Consider the following 20,614-nt stretch of genomic DNA (forward strand, 5'->3'; position numbering starts at 1 on the left):
TAAATATATTTTAACTATAAATTTCATAATTGTCAAAAAAGACAATAAGTATTTACACACACACACACACACACACACACATGCATTTATTAAGTACCTCCTGCATGCCAGGCTATCATGTTAATCAAATAAACACAACTGGGGGGGGAATCTTACTTCAAACTCTTAGTTTTTGTAAACGAGATTTGTTTGGGGTCCCCTCTCCGGTGTGCCCCAAGTTGTTTTTGCCAGGCCAATTTTTAAAGGTAGTGTTAAATGTATATTTAAATACACATTTAATATTATGTCTTGTTGAGAAGAAGGGAAATAGGTCAGGGAGAATGGGAGAGACTGATAATTGGGTAGCTTTGTAGCCTGTGAGAAGTATTGGCAGCAGAAATGCCCATGAAAAGACAATGGGGCTTTGTTTGCAGCTAAGAAAGCTAGAAATCATTGTGTCTCATTACTCCAGCATTCCAGAGTTGTCTGTCAGGGTGCTTGTTGGGTCCCTACGCGAGCACCGTTTTCTAATTGGAGCTGAGCACACAAAAGAGATGATTCTTCCTTATTCCTTTCTCATCCCCCAAATGCACACATTCATTTTTATTATTGTATTAGGAATTGACCTGCTCCCCTCGCCTTGGCTCTGGTCCACTTTTCCCAAAGGCTGGAAAGCAGCTACTTTCTGGTTACTGGTGGATAGTGTTCAAAGGGATAATGGTGACTTTTCCATTAGCCTCCCACTTCTGGCCACTGGTCTTCTCTGCCTCCCAATGGCAGATACACAAGATTCTTTCTTATTTGTCCAAGATGCCAGGATCACATTAGCCCTGCTTTTCTTGGCTTCCCATTGGCTTTAAGAAGCCTCTCCTCTGCCATGTACCATGACTTTCCTGTGTATACCACTGGCTTAGTAGGAAGAGACATGGGAACTTCAGCTGTTCGTTTTCCTGAGTTGGCCAGGGTGGGTGTGCTGGGCTATTCTTGGTGCAAACAGTAGCTGCAGAAACACTGCCTAGCAGGGTTTCTTAGCCTCTTTTTGGGTCACAAACTCCTTTGGCAGGCTGGTGAAGCCAATAAACCATTTCTCAGAATAATGTTTTTAACCGGATAAAATAAAATGCATAGGATTACAGAGGAAACCGATTATATTGAAATAGTAATCAAAATATTTATTTAAGCCCCCCCAATTTATGAATCCTAGATTAAGAACCTCTGCTGTGTAGGATTAGGTTCAGGGCTGTCTTCTCCTCTTTCTTCATTTTAACCTTTTCGACATAAACTGATTTTTCACTTCATTAATTGTACCAAACTTTCTTTTGGAATTTATTTTGGTAACCGTGTTGCCATAGGAGAATCATTACATGGCTTATAATAGCTCCAAATCAAATTCCACCTATTAACTACAGGAAGAGAAATGGAATGATTTACAGGCTTTCTCTCCTGTTTAGTGAAATATGACTGGTGTGACCTAATTCATTTACATATTAAATGCGCTAGACATATCTGTGCTTTTTTTTACTTGTAACCTAGGAAACCGATACCCTGGTTTATCGAAAAGTAATTATATAAGGGCCACTGTGTGTATGGTCCATTGTTCTTTTGTGCTTGAGAAAGCAGTAAAAGGAGAGAGTTGTGTTTTCCAAAATGTCTCCACTGGTTATCAGAGAAGGGGAGAAAAACAAGGAGGGATATATTTTTCTTGTAAAATGTTCAGGGCTTTGCTTGAAAAAAAATTAAAATAAAACTGTTTTGCCTAAATTTCTTCAGTAATTATAGCAAACATTTGTGTAGCTTTTTAAACTTCAGAACAGCTTGTACATTAAAAAAAAATTGAGTTAAGTAACTGCCGAATAGTAAAAGAAGAGCTTAATGTTTAGCTCTAGACCAAATTTATTGACACTGAAATAAAACCATTAGGGTAGATTATCAACATGTCTGCCATTCACCTGGGCTAAAAGTAAGTTTGATTCCACAAGGCGATAGTTTTGACAGGACATTCTTTCTGGATGATCTAGGTAGCAAGCTCGGAAAATTGGGCCAATGAGCAATGGAACTCGTAACTTTCTTTCCACTTGCATTTGTTGTATGTCCTTGTTTTGTGAGAGTCATAGATATGCTTTGCACTTCTCCTCTCAGTAGACTCTAGATTCTAGAGGAAGAAAGAATCATCACTTTAGAGAGGGACTCTAAATAGAAGCTCTAAATGGAAAGCTTATTTGAATCACCTTAGAAACAAGAAGATGCCCAGAACTGAGGTAGCTATAGTTCATCAAAAAGCGTTTATAAACCAGCTACTATCAGGAATATGCTAGGTGGTGAGGCTATGAATGGAAAAGTAAGACTATCCCTGCCTTTAAGAAGCTTCCATTCTGCTAGAGTAGGGTCTTAACTTTTTGTCTATGTCATGGGAACCTTTGGTGGTCTGGTAGATCCCATGGACCCCTTCTCAGAATAATGTTTTAAATGCATACAATGAAAATCATAGGGTTACAGAGGAAACCAGTTCTATTGAAATAGTTACCAAAATGTTTTCCCTGTCCATGTCCATGGACATCAGGATAAGAAGCCCTGTACTACACTGATGTATACTACATGCTTACAAAAAAAAATGAATAAAGGAATTAAAGTCAAGATCATTGACTTGTAGCTCTTGGATTCTGTTCTCATTTTTTTTTGAAAATTGGAACAACACATACCCTTCTCAAATCCCTTCTTCCAATCTCTTCTATTCTCCATGTGCTATGAAATATCAGATGGTGTTCTATAATCCCAGCTGTCAGTTCTTTCTGTACATAAGAATATAGTTCATAGTCTAAGTGACTTGAATTTGATAAGTAGGAAGTAGGAAGGATGGGAGGGAGGGAAGGAGAGAGAGAGAGAGAGAGAGAGAGAGAGAGAGAGAGAGAGAGAGAGAGAGAGAGAGAGAGAGAGAGACAGAGAGAGAGAGTGAGTTTCCCCCAACAGATGTGTCAATAATTGAAGTCATAGGATAACAGATAACAGATTTGGAGCTGGAAGGGAACAGAGGCCATTAAGTCAAACATTCCTTATTTGATGAGGAAACTGAGTCCCAGAGAAATTAAATGAATTGCCCAAGGCTACACATCTAGTAAGTGTCTGAGGATGGATTTGAACTCATGCTCTCTGACTGCAAATCCCCTATTTTTTCCATTGTGCTTGCTGCCTCTCAAGTCCCTCCTTTAAGTACTTTATCATACTTCCTCCAGGCTTTTGAAATGTCCCCTGAAAACTCTTATAATAAAAACAAAACACCTTATAAACATTATCTCCTTTGATGATTAAAAGCTTTTAAGAAGTTAAGTATATTCTAGCATTATTTTTCATTCCCATTTTACCAGTAAGGAAACTGAGGCTCAGATAGTGAATGATTACTATGTAGGCTATGTCTCTAGAATCTTAGGACACTAAAAAAAAAGTAGTGAAAATCCTGATTTTACCTATTCTTTTATGAAGGGCAAAATCCCTTTCACTTATTTATTTTTATACTGAATGAAGTGTAAGTAGGGGGTACTTTTTCCAAGGAATTAAGTTCTTAGCCCATATTTCCTTCACTTGCCAGTGGGAGCTGATATACAGTTTTCTCTATACCACCAGAGGTAGTATGCTTTCATGGCTCCTCAGTAAATGTTGGCTGGGGAAAAAGAGCAGATGAGATAATGTATGTAAAGTGCTAGATCAATGCTAGCTAGGTATTATTTCCTCTCTAAAGCCTTCTGTAATTACTTAACCTACTCTATCTGCTTGCTTTACTAAAAGCTAGCCTAGGGATGGGAAACCTGTGGCCTCGAGGCCATACGTGGCTCTCTAGGTCCACAAGTGTGGCCCTAAAGCACAAATCCCCTTAATAAAAGAATCTGTTCTGTAAAACTTGGACTCAGTCAAAAGGCCACATCCAAGGACCTAGAAGGCCACGTGTTACCTCGAGGCTGCAGGTTTCCCACCCCTGATAACCCCATGCTTACTCTCAGGGAGAGTATAGAGATTGGAGTGACCCTCACTGGTATGAGTGGAGTGGCAGCCAGCTTGTGAACCACTGCACAGAATCTACTTGGGCAGCATCCTGGGTGGTCCAGCTCCCCTGTTTCCAAACAGGACCATACAAACAATCTCCTCATTTGTTCTTTGTATTAACCATTTTAGTTCTGTCCTTTGTAGTTCAAAGTTCGTTCTCCTTTGTCAGAGAAAATAGAAGCAAAATTTCAATCAATCAGGTCTTTCTTATCTCTGTTGATTTTGCATCCCTACTTACCCTAAGCAGTAGCTGTGCCCTGTCTCTTCTTCCGATCCTCCTGAAATGGGTTCTCCCAAAAAAGAGAGTTTAATCCTAGTGTATAAAGCCTATATCAGGAAGGCAGCCTGAGTTCAAGTTCCTCTCCAATACCGTATGACCGTGTATTGCTTCACCATCTGTAAAACAGGGATAATAATACCTACTTCATTGGGTGGTCACATGATAATTATATATAGCACTTTGAAAACTTTGAGGGGCAGTGTAAATTATTATAACCCATTCTGCCATTACTGTCAACAAAATTTTAAAATTCAAATTGGATTCATGTTGTTTCAGTTTAAGCCCCTTTGTCCTTCAGTCGGAGATGAGGAAGATATGGCTAATTTTCTAATAGTATACCCTATCTGACTACCATTAATAAACCATGGCTCTTTCTTTTTATCCTCAGCCTAACCCAGTTCCTTTAGCCTTTCATAACTTATTTACTTCAAGAAGCAAACAAATAAACAAGCAATGAAGAGCAGATTTCATAGGGTTCATTTTTAAGTACTGTAGCCATACATAACTGTAGCTTCTATGTGATTTAACTTCCAGATCAATATCCTCAGTCACATGTTTCCTTAAAATAGTTTTAGCAAATAAATTCAAGTCAAGGAGCATTTATTAAGGACCTACTGTGTGCCTAGCACAGTGCTAAGCACTTGGGAAACATATAAACATGGTACATAAAAGCCCAGTGAATCTACAGGGGAGAACAAGTGGGTAAAGAGAGGAGAAGAAAGAGGACACTAGCTGAATGAAATAAATTTACATTGGAATTTGACCAAGGCCATAGGCTGAATTTTTCTCCTTTTACTTTAAGATAGAACATGAAGTAATTTTAATGACTTCAATTTTCATCCTTATTCTGAATATTGGCTCAAGATTATGTATATGAGTTCATTTTCCTGTAAAGTCGAGAGAAGGCTAAAGTAGATAATGTTTGTTAGAGCTTTGAGACAAGAATGCATAAATCTGGATGTCTATTAGCAAAATGAATTGGAAAGCCAAATCAGCCGCATAAATAATTTTGCTTTTTTAGTTATCTGAATATTGAAGGTGAAGAGGCCTAAACTGGTAGGGTTAGGGTCTGCTTGAATTCTCTAGTTTCATGAAAGAGTACATCCTTTTACTTTGTTAGTTTGGACTTCCCCTAATGTATTTTTTTTTTTTTAAAAAAACGTATTGAACTCCTTTCTCAGCTAGAGAACTCAAAGCTATTTGTAATCGTGGGTCCTTTGTGGGTACTAGGCTAAGCACATAGCTTAATTTAATATTGGGACTCACTAAACATTAAATAACCACGTGAAAGATAGACTAGTGGGAAGATTTCAACTACATTTTCTCTTTGGCCCAAGGAATTCCTCAGAAAGCTCTGCATTGTAAAACTGTTTACCCAGGGATTTTTGGCCATTAATACAATGGCTTCGATCATTAGGAGACCCTGATGGGATTCTATTCAGATGGCTATCTAAGAGTAAAATGCTTTCTTGTAAAGAGGGAGATAGATTTCAATGAAAAATTTTTTCCATCTTTTTCATCCTTTTTTTTTCTCTTAGTGGTACATATTGTACTTTTGCTTTCTTTCCAAATTTATATGAATTCAGTGCTAGGCAACATTTTTTTTCATACAAATTCAGAAGTAACAGCAAGGATGGGATTTTCTGTCAGCATATGAGCTCACTCCCCAAGGGGTCTCTAAGTGACATCAACTTCTTGTGAAATTGACCATAATCTGGTTTGTTTGCCATGTGCCCCTTAAGCCATACTCACATTTTTTATAGGCACATTCCCCACTGCCCAAGTTATTTTGAAAAAAATGCTGTTTCTCCTCCCGTTCCCCCTTCTTTTTGCATCAGGATGTCAGTTCAGCTGAGAACAAAAAGAAAGAATCCTTTTCTTTGCTGAGCATAGGCCAATCACAAGATGTACAGCAGTCTTAATACAGTTTACAGTGTATTGGGTTGTTAATGCAACAAATGAGGAGTTAATCCATGCTGGTATTCTTCCTTGTTGGGCCTTGTTTGTAGTGTGATGCAATTTTGACTGGGTAATTATCCCTTCTGAGGGATTAGCAGGAAAAATAGAGATATGAAAGAGCAACGCTGGAGGAAGAAAATGAACTGAGAGAGGAGGTTTAGGAAAAAGCTACACAGGGAGAATTTCCTTCAGGGAGATTTTCCTTTTAAATTCATTTTTCATTTTCAATAGTGACCATCAATTCAGTGGTTTAAATGTTGCAAGAATATTTGTCCAAAGACACTAAACACATAATTTAGATCTGAAATATAAGCCCTAGAGAAAAATACAAGGTCTGGAAGTTATGATAATGGACCTGCAAATGGACTATTACCAGGCAGCGGGGAGGATAGAGCGCTAGGCTTGGAATCAGGAATATCGGTCATGCCTGAGTCTTTGTAATCCCATTTGAGGTTTTTGTGGCAGAGATACTAGCATGGATTTCCATTTCTTTCTCTACCTCATTTTACAGATGAGGAAACTGAGGCAAACATGGTTAAGTGATTTGCCCAGAGTCACACAGCTAGTAACTCTGTGAGGCTGGATTTGAACTCAGGAAAATGAGTCTTCTTGATTCCAGACCTGGCATTCTATCCACTCTGCCACCTAGCTGCCGCTTGGAGTCAGGAATACACAGCCTCAGACACTATATATATATATATATATATATAGCTGAGTGACCCGGGCAAGTCACTTAACCTCCTCCCACCTCAGTTTCCTCAACTGTAAAATGGGGATAATAATAGTATCTACCTCCCAAGGTTGTTGTGAGATCAAATGAGATAATATTTGTAAAAATGCTTAGCACAGTGCATGGCACATTGTAGATGCTATATGAATTCTTGTTCCTTTCCTGAAAAAGCTGCCATGTGAAGAGTTGTACTTAGCCAAGGCTGCAGAAAAGTGATATCCTTTTCTAATCTTGACCCACTTACCTGGTTTCTACTATTAAAAGAATCTCTTCTAGCCATCCTTAATTTTCTGTAAGCCTCAAAGACAGGAGGTGGCTTCCTAAATGAGTGTCTTGCTTTTATTTTAGAGTATGACCGTCCTTTAACGTAGTCCCAGTTTAGTATCGTATAATGAGACCTATTTGCCCTAATGTCATTTCCCTTTCTTCCTTTCTTTGTCTCTAGAGCCTCAAATGAAACTCAAAGAAAAAAAGTCAATTGCCTCCAGGCTTCAGCTGGTCCCTAAATTGGAAATGGAGTTATTTGAAAGTAAGAGGGAGATAGTTGGAAGGAAGCAAAGAGTCTTGTTTTATATACATATATTAAACTATATATAGTATGTATTTATGTATGAATGTAGCAGTTATATATTTATGTATATTGTATGCACACATGTATTCATATATACAAATGAATGCAGCCCTTCCTGCAAGCTTTCAGGGCGTGTGTGTGTGTGTGTGTGTGTGTGTGTGTGTGTGTTGAGCATCACCTTATTTATGTACATGTTTCTATATATTTTTTTAAACTAGGCCTGTGATGTCCTCCAGGTGGGGAGCTCCAGGTGAGGAACTTTTTCAACCAATTCAGATTTGCATCTTTTCTGCAACATTGCCTCAGAGAGTTGTCAGAGGCACTGAGCAGTCAAGTGAATAGGCACTTGGGGAGCTTGCGCTTGAACCAGTGTTTTCTTGGATCTGAGGCAGGCTTTCTAACCATGATACTTGTCTTAAGCTTCTCATTCATATGTACAAGTGAACACTTGGGTGCTCTCTCTCTCTCTCTCTCTCTCTCTCTCTCTCTCTCTCTCTCTCTCTCTCTCACACACACACACACACACACACACACACGCAAGAAACCAGAGCTAGACTGACCCACTCTGTCAACGTCTTTCCTACTAGTCTTCATGTTGGTTTTTGCTTTCATCTTCATGGCTAGGAGTTGAAATACAGTGTACGCTAAGAATAGTTTTTAGATTCACGATGAAATAGATGAAATAGATTCACGATGAAATAGATGAAATAGATTCACAATGAAATATTTCTATTTTGTATGTAAAATAGACTACAAAATACTTTGTAGCTTTAAAAATGAATTATTGCTTTCACTGTGGTTTAAAAAAAATACTGAGTTCTCTTGTAACCAGAGCTCTTTCTCTTTCTTTGTACCCTGCCTTTTCCTATTTTTTTTCAAGTGCAGATACTTACCTTTTCTTTCTTTTTTTTTTTAATTACAAAAGAAAAGAAAAAAAGATTGCAGGTCTCTGTCAGGGCATAGCCAGAGTCCGACTTGGTTTAGAGGTATGAAACTAAGGTGGTTTTACTGCTTACTGAAGAGTGGCTCAGTATATCATGGAAGAGATCAGCTAGAATGGCCTCCCTGGAAGACTAAATAAAAGGATAGATTTCCATGAAATGTTTTTGTTGAATTTAAACTGCTTGGTTTTATGGTCTGGAGAATAATAGATCAGAGCCTTGAGGGGCATCTACACTTCCTAGGTGTGATAGATTAGTGATGGTCCAACAAGGGAGACTGAGAAGTGTTCAGCTAAGTAAGAGGAGAACCAGGAGCTGTGTTATAAATTCCAGGGATGATAGAGTGCCCTGGAGGGGAGATATGGTGAAGATCCTCCCATCGTACTTCCAACCTTGGGAATCTGGGTTCTGATTGGTGAACTCTTCTTACCTTGGGTTTACCATAACATTCCAAAGCCATTTTCAAGAATGCCTCCACCTGCTTTCCAACTCTTGCTTGGCTAGATGTCTTCTATTAGAATGGAAACTCCTGGAGGGCAGGGACTATCTCACTTATTTTTAACATAGTGCCCAGCACATAGTAAGATCTTCAGGCCTTTTAAATGCAGGAGTGCAGCAGAGAAGTACCGAAAGAGAAAGGACTAAGAAAAGCCCATTAGATTTAACAGGAAGAAATAATTTTGTTGGCTTTGGATAGAGTAGTTTCAATAGGACTATATCAGAAGTTGGTTTGCAAACAGTTGAGCAATGGAGTGAAATTAGAGGAAAGAGTCATATTACGAGCAAGGCACTGATCTGGATTCTCGGACCGCAATGATGAAGTAAGACATTTCTGCCATGAGTGATGGGTGTTGGGTCAAGAGTATGACCCTCCCTTAGAGTAAATTCCTTGAAAAAGGAGGGAAAAATAACCAGAGCACAGATTACAGGAGCAAGGAGTTGGACAAGAGTGTTGATGATGGCTCAAAGGAGGCAAGGTTGCTTAGTGATGAACATACAGGGAAAAGTCTGCAGGTGGCACTGAGAAGCCAGGGGCATGCCTATTCTTCCTCCAGGCATAGTGCTTTAGGGAAATGAGAACACCAGGATAGATTGGGGAGGGGGGTAGCTAGGATCTCACTCTCTTTTTTTTTAGAGAGAGCCAGGTTTCTGTTAACAAGAAAATGTAAAGAGTGTGTATAGCAAAGAAATCTGGGGTAAAGGAGAATTTTTTAATGACTGAGGGAGGATATCAGAGGGCTGAGGAGGTTATGAACTGGGTAGGGATAGGGTTGAAGTGATTGGAAAATAATGATCAGGGAGTGAAGTAGTGCGGTGGATAAAGTTAGAAAGGGGAACTTAAGGCAGAAAGACATGAGTTCAAATCCAGCTATGTACTTATTATACTCCATACTCATACTCATTGTGACCCTGGGCAAGTCACATCCTTAGTTTAAGCTCTGTCATCCTTAGTTCCTCTTCTGTTAGGTGGGGATAATAAGAACCCCTATCAGGGTAGTAGTGAGGCTTTAGTGAGATAATATTTGTAAAGCACATTGCAAACCTTAAAGCATTATCTACATACTACTTATTATTATGATAATTATGATTATCACAATGATTATATTATTATAAGTGTATGCTGATTAAATATAATGACATTGTGATAAAATAACATTGAAATAAAACAATATATTGTATAATATTGTGTATTGTATACAAATATAATATACATATATAATATATACTTATATTGTGATAATTTAATTATAAATGTGATTGTGTTACATAATTATATATAATTGCCACAGCAATTATAACAATATAATTATAGTGTCATTATGTCATTAAATATACATATAATTATAAAATACCATAAATATTAAATGTTAAATATGATTATTATAATTATTATCATCATAATATCTAGCATTTACATAGTGTTTTAAGGTTTGCAAAGCACTTTACAAATATTATCTCCTCTTATCCTCACACAACCCTGGGAGGCAGAAGGGTAGATATGAGAGAATAGGGACAAAGAGTCATTGATGGAGATAAAAGAACAAGGCCAGAATTTTTTTTCTTGAGCAGGGATTAACTTTGAACCATAAGGATAAGGGCAGTGGCCTTAATCCTGTCTTGGAAGTAGGATTAGGAAAGTTATGTTCATCCTGAATTCTGACCAACTCTGCATAGTTGACTAAGTGAATTTATTGGAATCTTTTTCACTTCTGGAAACCTCTGTAACTGAAAAAGTGCCAGAAGACAGTTGACCCATGTCTTCTGACCTGGTATGACCAATGGCAGGGTATGCTTGACCCATTAAAAAGCTGTCATTGGAATCCTGAGCCTTGTTTTCTTTCTCTGCCCTGGGATTTGTTCATTCAAAAAAAAGTTCATCCTGATTTTTGAGCAGGTACTATGGTGCCTGTGTTTGACGCCGTCTCTCCTAAATATGCCATTTATATTATCCTTCATCATAATCTCTTGTATAATACAGAAAAATATGCCTTTGCAATGAGCTTATGAAGTAGGTTGATGAACTGTATAAGTTAATATTGAGGTACTCTCATTAAATGATTAGCCTTGCAGATGAGAAATTATATTTTCATTAACTGAGCTTTGCTTTCGATTGGTGAGTATGCATGTTGTTTGATTTTTAAGAAGTCTTTGATATTTCTTTTGCTTAGACTAGTGGAGTCTCCCAAGTGGGGACCTCGAGAGGTGTGTGACTAACCAATCAGAGGTTGGTCCTGGCCTTATTTCCAATGCACTATCTTCATCTGTTATAGTTCAAAATTCCAGGCACTCATCCAAGGAACATATAAAATCCTCAACCTACCCTGCCTTCATCCCTGAACCCAGCCCTTCTTCACTTCATGACTGATGAGGCACCTTTAGGTGAGAGAACTCTGCTCTAGGGAAGTGAGAGATGAGTAACAATTCCTCTCCACACCTATCCCTCCATGCATGGACACACTTTTTGATGCACCAGCTGAGCAGACATAGATGGATTATGAGCTGCATTGAAGATCTTGTCGCATTATCTTTTCCCAAGAAATTCTTCTTTTGAATTTTCTTATCTCCTTTGAGAGCACTGCCATCTTGTAATTACATAGGTTCTCACTGTCCTTGACTTCTCAGTTGAAATTGCTGTCTCCAAAGTTGCCAGTGATCTTGTATTTATCAATTCTGATGGACATTTTTGAGTTCTGGTTTTCCTGAATCTTTCAGCAGCCTTTGACACTGTTGACTACCCTCTCCTCCTAGATTTAGTCTCTCTTCTCTGGGTTGCTAAAAATGATGTAAATGTATCAGCTACAAAACTCTTCCATCTGTATACTTAAAAAAATAACTTGAGAACAGAATTTTCTAACATGTTTTAAAAGTCTTCAAAGTGAAAGGTTTTAGTATATTTTTAATCTATTTGTTTGAAATATTACAATGCAACCCTTTTTGACAAATTTGTAAGAACCACTTATCAACATTAAGGAAGATGCATAATTGTTAGTTAACTTTCAACAAGACTTGCATAATTGGGGGATGGAATAGACAAAACAAAACCAGACCCTAAACTAAAGTATCTTTGTGAGCTTTCTCTTTCTGCTCCTCCCTGCCACTAAAACTTAATATCAAAATAAACTGAACTTACAGTAATTCAGAGGTCTGGTTCTATCTAACACAAAATGTTAAACCACTATCATAAAAAGTAATGAAGCATACTTTTTCCTAGTGTTTTTGCTAAGAAAAAGTTATTAATATTTTTAGTAGGAGCAAAACTTTTTTATACTATTGATAAATATTTCAATCATTTTATTTGTATCTCATTTAAATTACTTTTTTGTGTTTTGTAATGTATGTAAAATTAGTAAAGTAAATATATAATTTATGAAAAAGTAAATATACGTAAGTTGAGGGTGTGTGCTCAGAAATTTCTTACTGGGGGTTACATAACCAAAAGTTTTTGGAGACTACTGGCTTAGACACCACCATCACTTCCATTTTACTTTTTCTACTTCCAACTTTCTCTGTGACATGTATGGAATTCTGGGTCCCTGGAATGTAATTATTTGACGATTTGGATTTTCATGGTACAGATTCTACTATGCATCTTATTGGCTTCCTTGCTTCCAATCATGTGATGGGCTATTTCAGCCCAACCTTTAATGGACTTTGTATAGCTGCATATCCATGGGTGAAGGCAATTCAGCAGAAAGTTTACTTTAAAATATCTGTAAGGAGTTAAGCCCATGGTGAATTGGCTCTCCAAACTGCCCTAGAAACAGTCATCAAGTTATCCAAAGAGCCTCTGATACAGGATTGGTCATTTTACCTTCCCTTTTCTTTGATTAGTCCCATTAGCTGATGGCCATGGAATTGTTGTTCATTGTTGTTGTTTGGCCTTCATTTTGGACGAGGACCAATGATGTCATGAGGTGATATCTCAGACTCATGAGTAAATTGGATTTAAGGAAGTCAGAGTTGCACAAGTTCATTAGCCTCACTCCTCAAAGTCCAGTGACAAGACAAAAATTGAGATGACTGGTGATGGCCTGGGCTGCAGTGGATAACCTTGGAGTCTTCAATGTCTAACCAAGCTCTAAGCACTCCACAGTGCCTGCTTCAACTACTTCATGGATGTTGGAACAAATTGTTCTCATCTGCTCATTCCACCAGGGGAAGTCTTCACATGTTTGGGGTAGATACCCCCCCTAACTTGCCAACAGGTTTGAGACCCCTTGGTCTCAACCTGGTTTAGCCCATCTGCCAAGATGGTTTTACTGGGGTGTGTTCCACTGCGCATGCTAAAGCTTTTTGGAGCTATAGGTGAGAGATAAGTGCCATGTGGACACCAAAAGTAGATGAACAGCCCTGAAAGGGCTTGGCAAGCCCTCATACCAGAGGTCCTAGTCCTATCTGAGCACCCCATACATGGAATTAGATCCTTCTTGAATCATTACCTTGTCATGGCAGAAGGGCTTGTGTAGCTCAATGAAACTATGAACTATGCCGTGCAGGGTTACCCAACATGGACAGGTCATAGTGAAGAGTTCTGCAGAATTCCAGAGAAGAGCAAGCAGAGCTAAAAAGGTTTACTTAAATGCACAATTCAGAGACATAGAAAAAAATAATAGAATGAGAGAGACAAGAGATTTCTTCAAGAAAAATAGAGATATCAAGGGAATGTTTCATGAAAAAATAAGCATGATAAAAAATGGTAGAGACTTAGCAGAAGTAGAAGAGATTAAAAAGAAGTGTTGAGAATGTACAGAAGAACTATGCAAGAAAGATCTTAACATTACTGATAACCACAATACTGTGGTTACTACTGATCTAGAACCAGCCATCCTGAAGAATGTGGTCAAGTGGGTCTTAGGAAGCATTGCTAACAATGGCTAGTGGAGGCAATGGAATTCCAGCCGAGCTGTTTAAAATCCTAAAAGATGATACCATTAAAGTGCTGCACTCAATGTACCAGCCAATTTGGAAAACACAGCAGTGGCCATTGGATTGGAAAAGATCACAATCCTAAAGAAGGGTAATGCCAAAGAATGTTCAAATTACTGAACAGTTGAGCTCATTTCAAATGCCAGCAAGATTATGCATAAGATTCTGCAAGCTAGGCTTCAGCTGAACTGAAGATTACCAGAACAGGATGGTTTTCTAAGAGGCAGAGGAACTGGAGACCAAATTGCCAGCATTAGCTGGATTATGGAGAAAGCAAGTGAGTTCTAGAAAAACATCTATTGCTTCATTGCCTACACTAAAGCCTTTAATCAAAGGTGTGGTCACATACCTTTTGGTCACAAAGGTATGGATCACAACAAAATTTGGCAAGTCCTCAAAGAGATGGGAGTACTAGATCATCTGACTTGTCTCCTGAGGAACCTGTATGCAGTCCAAGAAACCAACAGTTAAAATCAAACATGGAACAACTGATTGGTTTAAGATTGGAAAAGGAGTATGATAAGGTTGTATATTGTTACCTTATATGCAGAGTACATCATGTCAAATGCCAGGCTAGATGAATCAAAAGCCGGAATTAAGGTTGCCGGGAAAAATATAATTTATGGGACCTTTCCTTTTGTTCTTAGTTCAGGCTATTATCTCCCACCTGGACTAGTTTGGTACAGAGGAATAGACGCTAAGGTTTGAGTACAAGGAAGTAGATTCGCAGTCTAGCTACTAGCCACCTGTGTGACCTTAATTAAGCAAGCCACTTTGGTGAATTGTCACATGAGGGATTTTTCTGTCCCTTTCTAGATAGATAGATATAGTGTTTATTAAGCACTTTGTCCGTACTTGTCGTTGTACCAAGCATTTAGAATACAAATGCAAGCAGAAAGACAGTCTACCTTCAAGAAGCTTATAGTCTAATTAAGGAAGACAACCTATAAGAAGGAGCTAAAAAGGGAGGGGGTGGTGATACGTGGGCAGAGACAAGATGTAATAAAAGTCCAGAGAGTTGGGAGGGTTAGCTGTGACAGAAGTTAGGGTGTCTGGCCCCTGGTATTGAGTATCTTCCCTCTCCAATCCATCCTCCACAAAGCTGCTAAATTAATACACCTAAAATACAGATTTGACTATGTCACTTTTCTGCTTATGAAGCTTTGGTGTCTTTCCATATTAGGACAAAATACAAACTCATCTATTTTAAAATTGAAAGGCCTTCTCAAGCTGCCTGTAGCCTGCCTTTCCTGGCATGCTACTCCTCATCAAGAAGTTTGTGCTCCGGTCAAATAGGTCTGGCTGTTCCTCATAATGTTTCATTTTCCATTTCCATGCCTTTGCAGAAGCTGCCCTCCATGCCTGGAATATTCTCCCTCCTTCATCTCTGCCTCTTGGAACTCCCTAACCCCTTTCCAATCTCAGCTCAAGAGCGAGAGAGCCTTTAAAAAGCCTTTACTTTAAGAAGCCTATTCTCCCCTCTCTGCCCCATCCCCATTATCACTTCCTTCCTTAAGCACCAATTGAGGTATTATTCTGAACTACACACACACACACACACACACACACACACACACACACACACACACACACACACGCACAGATACACACACACACACACACACACATATATACACACATATATACATATAACCTACTGCAGTAATGCAGACACTGCTCCAGGAGGAGCTAAGCCACTGGCTTCTGAAGACCCTGGGATTTATGGGTCCTCATCTTCACCCTAGTAATTTCTCATCCTGCCTACCAATAAACTGCCCCTATTGCCCCTTCTACCCCCTTACCTTCCTTCACTTCTTGATCTGAGAACTGTAATCAAATCAGCACTACTTTGCCTCAGGAAAATGGCATGACAATCGAGGTCTCTGTTATGCCATCCAAGATCTTTGTCTTTGCCGCTTGTAACTCTCTTGGCTGGATACCAATTTCCGGGAGCCATCTCCATTTTATATTTGTATGCAATATATCTTTATATAATTGTATCTTCAGCTCTTAGAACAGTGCTTAGCACATAGTAAGAACTTAGCCAGTGCTTCTCTGCGTAAACATGTTGTAGTCCCCCAGTAGAATATAAATTACTGGAGGACAGTATTTTGATTTTTATATATTTTTATGTGTATGTACATGTATATATGTGTGTATAGACTGTTCCAGGTCTGTGTTATCTGATTTTATCCTCACATGAGTTTGGGGCTGTTATTTTCCCCATTTTATACACAAGGAAACTAAATCACAGAGAAGTTAAATGGATTGCTTAGGGCTATATGGCTAGTAAATATTTGAGCCTGGATTTGAACCCATGTCTTCCTGACTCCAAGTCATCCACTGTCTATCCGCTGTGCCACCCACCCACCAGGAACTGGCTTAAAGGGTTCCTGTTTCCTCCTTAATTCTGCTTGTGAAATCTTAACTATTATTATTGGTCCTTATGAGTTTTGAGGATAGGAGTGGAGGGTGTGGTAAGAGACTGCCACTCTGTGTTTATCCCAATATTTCTGGTTTTTGTGTTCAGCTAATTTTCTGTCATAGAGGAAGATTCTGAGACCATCCAGTGTCTCTTCCCTGACTCTCGGCAGACTGCTCAATCCATCTGGGACAGATGGCTATCTTTCTTTATCCCAGAGAGGATTTTCATTGTAGCTAAGTCCAAATCTTTCCCATTGCAATTTCTCCTATTTCCTCTGTCCGACTCCATGTACAGGAGCATTTCAGTTGAGGTGATTTGTGTTGATAGAATAAAAGAGTATTACTAAACCACAGAATCTCAGAGTGGACAACATCTGATAGACCATCTATCTAATTCAAATTTCACTGAGATAAGGATTCCTTTTTCGATATGTCTTACCCTGTGGCAATGCAGCTTTGACTGGCACATAAATACTATCAGTGATGTGAAATGTACTACTTCCCAACGCAGTCTTTTTTGAATAGCTCTAATAGTAAAAAAAATAAAAATTTTAAAGAAAGCCTTTCTTGCCACAGAGCCAGAAGCTGTCTCTCTTTGATATCTACCCACTTTTTTCTAGTTCTACCCTCTGGGATCAAGCGGAACGGGTCTTTCCACATTGTAGCTCTTTAAGTACCTGGAGATATGGTTAATCACATCTGGTGAATGTTCCAAGTTCCCTCAACCCATCTATGCTTGCACAGAACATTCTATAGTCCTCTTTAATGAGGAGTCCCTTCTTCTGGATATGCTCATATTTGTCAGTGTGCTTCCTAAAATGTAATACCCCGTACATAATACAGTATTACAGATGTGATCTGCCCAAGGCAGAGGAGGACATGATTAAGAGAACTCTTTTCTTCTGGACATCATGATTCTATTTATTAGTATGGCCTAGGGTGACATTCTTTGGGCTTTTTTTTGTACTCTCTCCTGCACCATCACTCTTCCTCCTAAGAGCCCTACTCAACGTATACACATATGTAGACATAAATAAAATACCTGAATTTCATCTTGGCACTTGGTACCTGGCCAAGTCTCTCATACTAATGTGTGTCTGTGTGCACATGCATATACCTGTGTAGCATCTCTCTGATTTGACAATCTATATTTAAAAAAAGGAAATATAGTTTGGCATAACTCTTGAAAGTAATTGGAAGGAATTTCGAGTAATACTTGGAAGTAATATTGAATTTTCATGGCTGCTTCATTTAAAAAAAGCTAGCATTTATATAACTTTTTAAGATTTGAAAATTGCTCTAGAAACATTAGCTCATTTTATCCTTTCAACAACCCTGTGAGGTAGGTACTGGTATTATTTCCATTTTACAGGTGAGGAGACTGAGGCTCAGAGACCTAAAGTGACTTACCTAGGGTCACACAACTAGTAATAAATGTCAGTACCTGGATGTGAACTCAGGTCTTTCAGGCTTCAGATCTAACTATATACAACTGTGCCACCTAGCTGCCTAAGAGCTCAGAATCTATTGCTTCTATTCTCTATACAGTCTTAAATTTATCTAGGATTAGAAATCAAGCTCGTTGTCCTTTTTAAAAAAATTAATCTGTATTATTCATATTTTCTTCATTACTTTCTTTTTTCTTCTTAATTTTTTTGAGATTCATTTATAACATTCTTTTCTTTTTAAATTTTGAGTTTCAAGTTCTCTCCCTCCCTCCCTCCCAACCCTTCCCCACCTGCTCAGAAGGGAAGCAAAATGATATCAGTTAATTATACATGTGAACTTATGCAAAACATATTTCTATATTATCCATGTTGCAAAAAAAAGGCAAAAAACACTGAAAGCAAGAAAAATGTACTTTAGTTTGCATTTGGAGTTTATCCATCCGTTCTCTCTCTGGAGATGGACAGCATTTTTTCATCATGAGTTCTTTTGGAATTGTCTTGGATCATTGTATTGATCAGAGTAACCAAGTCTTTCACAGTTGATCATCATTACAACTCTGCTGTTACCGTGCACAATGATATCCCAGTTGTCACTTCACTTTGCAATCAGTTCACATAGATCTTGCCATATCTTTTTCTGAAACCATCCTCCTTGTCATTTCTTATAGCACAATAGTACTCCATTACAATCCTACACCACAACTTGTTTGGCCATTCCGAGGTTGATGAGTATCCCCTCAATACTCAATTCTTTGACACCACAAAAAGATCTGCTACAAATATTTTTGCACATATGGGTCCTTTTCCTTTTATATCTTTGGGGTGTTGCTGAGTCAAAGGACTTTTATAGCCCTTTGGGTATAGTTCCAATTTGTTCTCCAGAACGGTCACAGCAGTTTACAATTCCACCAACAGTTTATTGGTATACCTATTTTTCCTCATCCCTTCTAACATTTGTCATGAGGTGGTATCTCAAAATTGTTTTAATTTACATTTCTCTAATAAAGAGTGACTTAAAGTATTTTTTTCATATAACTATAGATGCTTTGATTTCTTCTTCTGAAAACTGCCTGTTCATATCCTTTGACCATTTATCAATTGGGGAATGGCTCTTATTTTTATAAATTTGACTCGGTTCTCTATATATTTGAGAAATAAGGCCTTTATCAGCAAAAAATTTTGTTGTCATTTGCTCATTTTCCCAGCCTATTTCTTGACTTTGCCCTTTATGCTGAAGTTGGTCTTTGCTCACCTGGTAGTGGCGAGGTGCAGTCCCAAGCTTTAGGCCTTTTCATACTGTTGCTTTTTAGAGCTAGTTCTGGGAGTCTGCAAGTTGGTGCTTCCAGGGTGGTATGATCTGAGAGAAGGTCACTGCTTTCCTGATCCTTACCCAGGAATGGCCACTGCTCTGCTGCAACCACAAATACTAGTGTTCGTCTCTGCCTTGGAACTATGACCAGGCTGCCTTGTGACTGACTACAAGCATGCCTGGAACTGTGACCTAGAACTGTTTATGGGCAACAGGGTTGCCAATAAGTACCAGGCACGCAGTGCCAGCAAAGGGTCCCCTGTAATCTCTTTCTGACCAGTTGTCCCACAATCTTGCTGTCTCTGGTCTGAGGGTGCCTAAAGCTACTTCTGCCTCTGGGCTGCCTCTGAGGCTGTCCAGTGCTCTTCATACTGTCCCCCACCCTGATGGCACAGATATCTCCTACCAATCTCTTCAGTTGTCTTAGGCTTGAAAAATGTCCCACTCTGATGTCTTGTTAGCTCTGCCGCTCCAAAATTTGATTTGAGGAGTTATTTTAAGTTATATTAATGTTTAGAGGAGAGTTTCATTGACCTTTAGAAACAATTCTGGGGTTGTAGGCATTGAAGATGAATTTGAGAATCTCTTAATCACATGAAATTCAAGGAGGTGATTACCATATAATTATTTTTCCAGATATTTCAGGGAGCCCATCTTCTGACATGTGATGGGAGGTGTTACCTGTATTTGGGGAAAGCGTGCCCAAATGATTAAGGCATTAATTATCCAAGCAATGAAATTGAGTAACCAACAGATGTTTACAACCCTCCCTACCCCCCACCGCTTTCATCTCTGGCCCTTCCATTCTGGGAGATTGGTGTCTTGACTGGCAAATGTCTCAGCTGGTTCTCTATTTCAGTCTGATTGCACCAGCTATGCCTCATTTCACTCCCTAATCCCTTATCCATCTTTCATGTCCATACCCTCTCTAGTATAACCCCTCCAGTTCTGGAACCAGGATTAAGTCAACTTTGCCCATTGTTCCTGGAAGGGATATGTCTGTCTACTCCTATTGTCCCATTCAACTCCCCAGGAAATTACCAGACCACAATGCCCCTCCTTTATGTGAAATGTCTCCCCTGTTAGAATATAAACTGTTTCAGGGCAAGAACTGTTTTTGCTTTTGTGTTTGTATCTCCATTGCTTATCACAGTTCTGGTCACATAGTAAGTGCTTTATAAATAAATACCTTTCATCAATGTTGTTTCAGACCATTTAAAACAACTAGACAATATAAGGTTGGAATATTGTTGTGGTGTCGGAAATGATGAGATGATGTACTTGGAAAAATATGAAAAGACTTGGACTTATAAAGGAAAACATTATCCACCCTCAGAGAAACAGAGGAAAAAGAAGTATAATATGGTCTTACATAGATGCATATGAATATATATATTTACATGAGCACAATTTTATATATATGTGCATATATCTATATATCTATATGTCTAAGTATATGTATATGTAAGTGTATGTATATACAGGTATATGTGTGTATATCTTTGTGTGCA

At 38.6% G+C, this 20,614-nt stretch overlaps 1 protein-coding gene and 1 long non-coding RNA gene across 2 annotated transcripts in view; one reads left to right on the plus strand and one right to left on the minus strand.

The window, feature by feature from the left end:
- The window catches only part of TSPAN5 (tetraspanin 5), a 219,165-nt gene that overhangs the window by 82,570 nt on the left and 115,981 nt on the right, over window positions 1-20,614 (plus strand). The gene's annotated exons all lie outside the window — the stretch shown is intronic.
- LOC110223056 (uncharacterized) lies at window positions 1,866-19,224 on the minus strand. Its single transcript, XR_002328571.2, has 3 exons — window positions 19,047-19,224; window positions 4,253-4,410; window positions 1,866-2,131 (listed from the first exon to the last, which is right to left on the minus strand). It is a non-coding gene; the product is annotated as an uncharacterized LOC110223056 (long non-coding RNA).

Source organism: Phascolarctos cinereus, unplaced genomic scaffold (assembly GCF_003287225.1).
Source record: "Phascolarctos cinereus isolate Bilbo 61053 unplaced genomic scaffold, phaCin_HiC Scaffold_9;HRSCAF=440, whole genome shotgun sequence".
In the NCBI taxonomy this organism is placed as follows: domain Eukaryota; kingdom Metazoa; phylum Chordata; class Mammalia; order Diprotodontia; family Phascolarctidae; genus Phascolarctos; species Phascolarctos cinereus.